The 6,189-nt window shown below is 51.9% G+C and overlaps 1 protein-coding gene across 1 annotated transcript in view; it reads left to right on the forward strand.

Annotated features, from left to right (window-relative positions):
* STK36 (serine/threonine kinase 36) overlaps positions 1-6,189 on the forward strand; it is an 18,036-nt gene that overhangs the window by 11,641 nt on the left and 206 nt on the right. The gene's annotated exons all lie outside the window — the stretch shown is intronic.

Here is a 6,189-nt window from a genome sequence, read left to right on the forward strand (position 1 = left end):
TGCTCCCCGCACCCCCCCGGCCCGTGTCCGGGCCCCGAGGGGCCGCATGTCCCAAGCCCAGGCCTCCCCGCCTCGGCCTGACGCCCCGGGTGGCTGGGGCGGCCCACAGGGGTGCTGTGCGGCGGAGCCGGGTCCTGAGCGCCGCTCCTGGGGCGGAACCGGGCGTCTCGGTACAGCCCTTGGCCTCCTAGACTTTTCCTTGAGGAAATGAGACCCGCAGAGTGTTTCCCGGGCGAGCGGCAGGGGGGGGGAGGAGCTGGCTCCTTAGCGAGGCGCTGGGAGCAGCGGTCAGGAGGGCGCTGCGCAGAGAGAGCAGCTGCTAGTCCTTCTGCCGGGGTGCCTTGGTCTGGCTGCTCTGGTGTCGCTGAAAAGGAGCTGATGGGTCTGAAAGGTGAACGGTGAAGCTGCGAGGAGAGTTGAGTCAGGCCTGAAGTGTTTCCTGAATTATCCCCAGGGTTCAGGCTGGGAATGAGGGGCACTGTGCCAGCCTGCTGCCTCCCTGCCTGGCCAGGCTGTGGGCATTTCATGGGCAGCAGAGTTCAGCCCCGCAAGTCCACATCAAAACCATCCCTCTGTGACTCCTGTGGTGTGGCTTTTCTTTCTCACTGCTGCGTGCTCCCCACTGAACATGCGTGTGAGGGTCTGGTGCTCCTAGCCAGTTTGGGGGAATAAACAGCGAGTTGTTGGTCTGATTACAGTTTTATCTAATAGTTTTTTTCTTGATTCTTAGCGGTGGTACACAGCAGGTGGTGGCACTTGTCTGACCTTGCGTTGCTCTCTTGCTGCAATCCTTAAGTTTTGTATTAAACAAATTATTTTAGATCAGCCCCTGCTCTCTTCTCTCATGTCTGGGGCCCTTTGCTGCATAGCAGGGATCACATTCTGAGGAGGACACTGGCAGGGCCAAATGCTGACGTCCCCAGATAATGACTCCTGCATGGAAATGTCATGTCACCAATCCAGGTCATGGGCTTTGGCTGCTGGATGGGCCTGGCTGGTTGCTGTTCCTTGGCATTTCCTGAGTTCATCCCATGCAGCAAGCCTGGGAGTATCTGGTGCCTTCTTCCCTACCTGAACCTCAGTTTCTGTTCCACTCCAAGCTCCTAGAAACCACTGTATGAAGTGAGGTGGTTTCCTCCAGAGGGATCTTTCTTACCCCAGTCAAGACATGGAATGACCATCATCACATACTGAAGGACAGACCTGGGAGGTTTTTTTTCAGGTATTTTTCAGGAAAAAAGTATCAAGAAAAGAGAACAAATAATTGATGTAATAGAATCATAGAATGGTTTGGTTTGGAAGGGACCTTAAAGATCATCTAATTCCAAATCCCTTGCCCATGGGCAGGGACACCTCCCACTAGACAAGGTTGCTTAAAGTCCCATCCAACCCGGCCTTAAACACTTCCAGGGAGGGGGCATCCACAGCTCCTCTGGACAACCTGTTTCAGTGTCTTGCCATCCTCACAGTAAAGGATTTTTTCCTAATATCTAGTCTAAATGTATCCTCTTTTGGCTTAAAACCTTTTCCCCTTGTCCTATCACTAGAAACACTTGTAAAAAGTCCCTCTCCAGCTTTGCTGTGGCCCCTCATGTACTGAAAAGCTGCTATAAGGTCTCCCTAGAGCCTTCTCCAGGCTGAACAATCTGTCTCTCTCAGACTATGTTTTGAACTAATTGAGCAGTTATTGTTTCCTTGCTATGTATTGATATTTTATTCTTGTTCCACTCATCCCAAGTCTTCCACCTTTATTTTATTTCTGTGACAAAGGCTGAGAGGCCAGGCTGCCTAAAAGCAGACTGATCTGTGCTGACCACCTGTCAGTTCCCACGCTGGTGGCCAAGCTCTCCCCAGGTCTTATCAGATAATTCTGTACCTTTTCTCTCATTGTAAAGCTCAGTTGAGAATATTATCCCTTCAGTTTGCTGTCTCTTGGATTTGCAGAAAGGTGCTCTAGACCTCCTCACTGAAAGACTATAAGCTGGCCACTTTTAACCCAGGCTTGTTTCCCTACTCTAGTGTATGCTGCAGTACAGCTGGTCCTGTATCCCAGATGATGAGAAAGTACAAATTAGGGATGGGAGTGAGGGCAGTGACTTTCTAGCTTCACTGCTGGGGAAATACAGAGCTGTGCAGTGTGCTGCAGCTGTCGGCAAGTCCCCTTCAATGGCCTGGGGACTCTGGGAAGAAAAGGCAATATCTTTCAGTAGCGATGAATCTCCATGCCCTTCCACGTGGCCCCTGCGCTCTTTGGTCGCAGCCAGGTCAGCCCAGCCAGGGTGAGAGCAGAGCCAACCCTTTATTTCAGAGGTCCCCAGTGTGCTGTCTCCATGTCTCCCCTGCTGCAGCCCTGGATTTTCTGCCTAACCATGCTGCAGGCCATCACCTCATCCAGCACTGTGCTCTGGTGTCCTGAGAGTGGACATCAAGTCCCCTGTGAGCTGGAATGTGTGTGCCTTCAGTCCCCAGCCCGTGTGTGCATGGAGGAAGGTATCTGCTGTGGTGCAAAGCAAGGCAGTGCTGGATCCAGCTCTCCTGTGGCTTGGTCCAGTGCCCTGCTGCCCATAGAATCTGCCTCTCTCCCCACCACCTTGGGAACGGGAGTATGTTCTGGAGCTGCTCTACTTTTTTTGCACAGCAGTGCTCTGCTTAGTTAAAGGATAATTTTGGACAGCCCTGCACTTCTCATGCTTTCTCTGCTCAGAGTGGAGTTCAATGCCACAACCATTGAACTGAAACGTCTAGAACTGGTGCAAATGCCAGACACAAATGTAAGCCTGGGATGCAGGTGGAATTTGCTGACACATCCCCACAGTGGGTGGTTTCTCACTGATACTGATTCTTGACCGGAGTGACCGAGCAAAAACTTGGTGTTCTGATTAGGAGAGAAACCGGTCATCGTGTGGTACCTCTGTGTTCCCACCCAGAGGTGGTTCTGCAGGACAGTGCTGGAGCTCCCATGTAACTGCATGGCAAAGCAGCATGCCAGGCTGTTGGTCCCTGTGCCACTGGTATTTCTCTGGTGACTGAGCTGTCTCTCAACTGTCTTGTCCTCATGGACTTCTCATGGTCAGCAGGACCCTCTGCTTGAACTTGTGAGTGGCCTGGGGTGCTGCTTTGTCTTGGAGTGTGACTGCACTTGAGGCCACTTGCTTCCTGGAGCTGGTGTAGGTGTGGGTTGTTCCTGTGCTGTTGAAACACAAGAGTGTGTACTTAGCTACCAGGTGTAAGAGCAGCTTTAGGCACTCTCAGTCTGTTGGTTTCAGCTCAATACACACAATCTTGTTGAAAGCTTTTTAGTTGTTTTGAAGGGGTACAAACCTTATTTTGAAATGTATATTGGTTTTTACATGTGTTTATTTTGCGTTGTTAACTCACTTGTGCAAGCTTTAATCAAAAGCCACTGAGCTGCAAGTGAAGAACTTGGTGTGAACTCAGGTTTTGTTTAGAAAAAGCTGTTATCGTTTCTAGTCATAAAGAATGGAAATTGTACCCTGCAGTGACACAGAAAAAAATAGCAAATCACAGTTGTCTGATTTCCCCCTTGCTCTTGTGACTTTGGGCTGCGTGAGGCTGACAGCACATTCTCAGGTCAGCTTGCAGCTCATACATTTGCAAGCTCTTGTTATTTTGAGTGTGTCACCACAGCTGCGTTTAAAATAACCTCCCCGGCCAAACTCATGTGGTGGAGGGATGATGTGCACGCCCAGGCTCTTACAGTCTTGTCCATTCCCGATAGAAACGGGTCTGCGAGGAGCTGCTGTCAGAGCAGCAGATGCCACAGGGAGCCTCGGGCTGGACACAGGGACTCCCACTGATGCCTAGTGGGGTGCTGGCTGGGGTGTGGGGTGTGTGGTGGCCCCTGCGCACCTGGGATGTGACATTCATGAAGGCTGTGGCAGCACTCCAGCTGACGTCCTGAAGCATGTGAGCAGGCTGTGCGATAATAAAAGGTGCTGGGGAAATCATTGTGAGTGCAGCTGTACCGTCACTCCAACAGTGACAACTTTGGCCTCTATATTGTATGTCAATAAGTCCAAGCCAAAATCCATTAATTACTAGTAATGATGTTTGGGTTTGACTTCCAGCCTGGTGAGTTCACCCTGGGCTTTTCCCAGCTCATGTTTCTACAATAAAATTTCCAAGTGTAGTTTTATTGCTGTTGTGAGCAGCAGAGTGGACTCCTGCTTCTTTGCTGTAGGGTTGGGTTGGCAAAACTAGGGATTGCATCAAGCTGTGACCTTGCTTCACCCCAAAACTCTTGAGTTAAGTGTAAGGGGGAAACTTCGCTGCCTGGTGACCAGCAGAGATTTACCTTGGGGCAGTTGCTGTGGTTTGTGCCCAAAGCCACAGGGATGTGGCAGTTGCTGTCCTGTTGTGCCCACAGCCTGACACGAAGGTGCCTCTGTCTCTGCCAGTTCTCCTGGATGTTCAGCAGCTGCTTTTGCCAAGCTGTCCTTGCAGCAAAGGCAGCAGCTGGTTTGCAGGCAGGCAGAGGTGGCTGTGCTGGCACACAGGAGGTGTGACAGGAGTGTGGATGGGGTGAAGGACAGTGACAGATGGGGGAGAATGCTCCAAGTCTGGGTACATCCTGACCTATCCCATGTGGGGGTCTGTTCATACTTTCATCTTCCCTGCCCCTACCTCAGAGCTCCTGTGTCTCCATAGGGAAACAGAAGTGGTTACCAGCTGTCAGTGGCACAGTCCTCACCTGGAAGCTGTATGAAATGCCCTTCTGCTTCCTGCTGCAGCTGCTGCTTCCAGTGCTGTTCTGGCTCCACTGCAAAACCACTCTGGGGAGGGGCAAACTCCACTAGTTCTCACTGCCACTGTGGGGCTGGGGACCAGCCCTGGCCAAGCAGGCAGTGTTGGCTGAGGCCGAGCCATGGCCAGACCTCCACCCTGGCTGCTGTGGCTGTTGGTGGTACCCTGGTGCCTGTGCTGGTTACATCTGTGCTGCCATTGTCACTTACTCCAGAGCGGGGTCACACAGGGCTTCTGCTGGCATACTCACACCTGTGTCTAAGCTGGCTGGAGGATTCATGTCGCTTGTTACAGCTTCATTAGGCCAAGTCACTTTTATTTTTATAGCAGGATGATCCAGTGATGGCTGTAAAGCCGGGTGGAGACGAGGTGCAGAGGTGGCTTTCCCTGCGAGCTGGTGTTGCAAGGTCATTCACAGCCGGGTGAGAGTGCAGGCGCTGATACTGTCCTAACAGTCCCCTCTAGGCAGGAACCATGGGGAGACGTTAATTCACCTCCTGATATTTTTATTTCGCTTTTTCACATCTACGTTCGCGGCTGTGCTAGGGTCGCTACGTGGTTCGAGCTGGCGTGTGCCCTGGGTGCCTCTGGGGGTGCTGCGGGAGTACTCTTGAGCTGCCCTCGCCTTTTTACCCGGGGGAAACTTGAGCCGAGCAGGCGGTGGCATCTGAGCCGCAGCCTCTTCGCTCTGTGCTAATTGCTGTGAATGTCACAACACGGCCGGGTTTTGCTGCTGGGTGCGAATCGGGTAGTGATCAGATAGGGAGGTACTGTGCATGGAATTCCCGTCCCTTGGAGCTTGGAGCCCCTCTGGGCTGCAGCTCCCAGAGGCACAGCTGCCCCATCCTCACTGGGAGGGCTCTGCATGGCTGTATAAGCACTAACAAGCAGTGCAGCCATGGGCATGGAGTGGACCTGACTCCTTTCATACTTCCTTGCAGAGCATGGCAGGGCAATAGCTCTCCTTGAGGACATACAGCTCCTATAGGATCCTACGTGGAACGTTCTCACCACGTGTAGCCTCTGGTTGGAATGCTGCTGACCTGATGCATTTGAGAGACTGGGGTCTGATTCACAGGTTGGGTGTGTGAGCCTCTGTCATGGTCAGAGCAACCAATGGGTCTCCTGGCTACAGTTTAGCCACTGAAGCCAAGGCTTGATTTTCAGGTGAGAAAGGAGTGTGTATGTATAGTGCAAAAGAAACTAAGCGGGTGGTGGTTGGTGCTCTGCTTATGCTTATTTTTATACTTTTTTTGTTGTTTTTTTTAAACACACAAGTTTATGCAAACTGGAAGGTGGAAGAGCAAGCCAGCCAGCCAACCAGTCTGCCTGGGATACAAATTCCTATCATGGCTGTATACAGGGGCCCTCCAGGCATGTGTTAAAGCAAGACAAATACCTGGCACATAGTGTGTTTTCTCTTTC

Source organism: Chaetura pelagica, unplaced genomic scaffold (assembly GCF_000747805.2).
Source record: "Chaetura pelagica isolate M959 unplaced genomic scaffold, ChaPel_1.0 scaffold3, whole genome shotgun sequence".
In the NCBI taxonomy this organism is placed as follows: Eukaryota; Metazoa; Chordata; class Aves; order Apodiformes; family Apodidae; genus Chaetura; species Chaetura pelagica.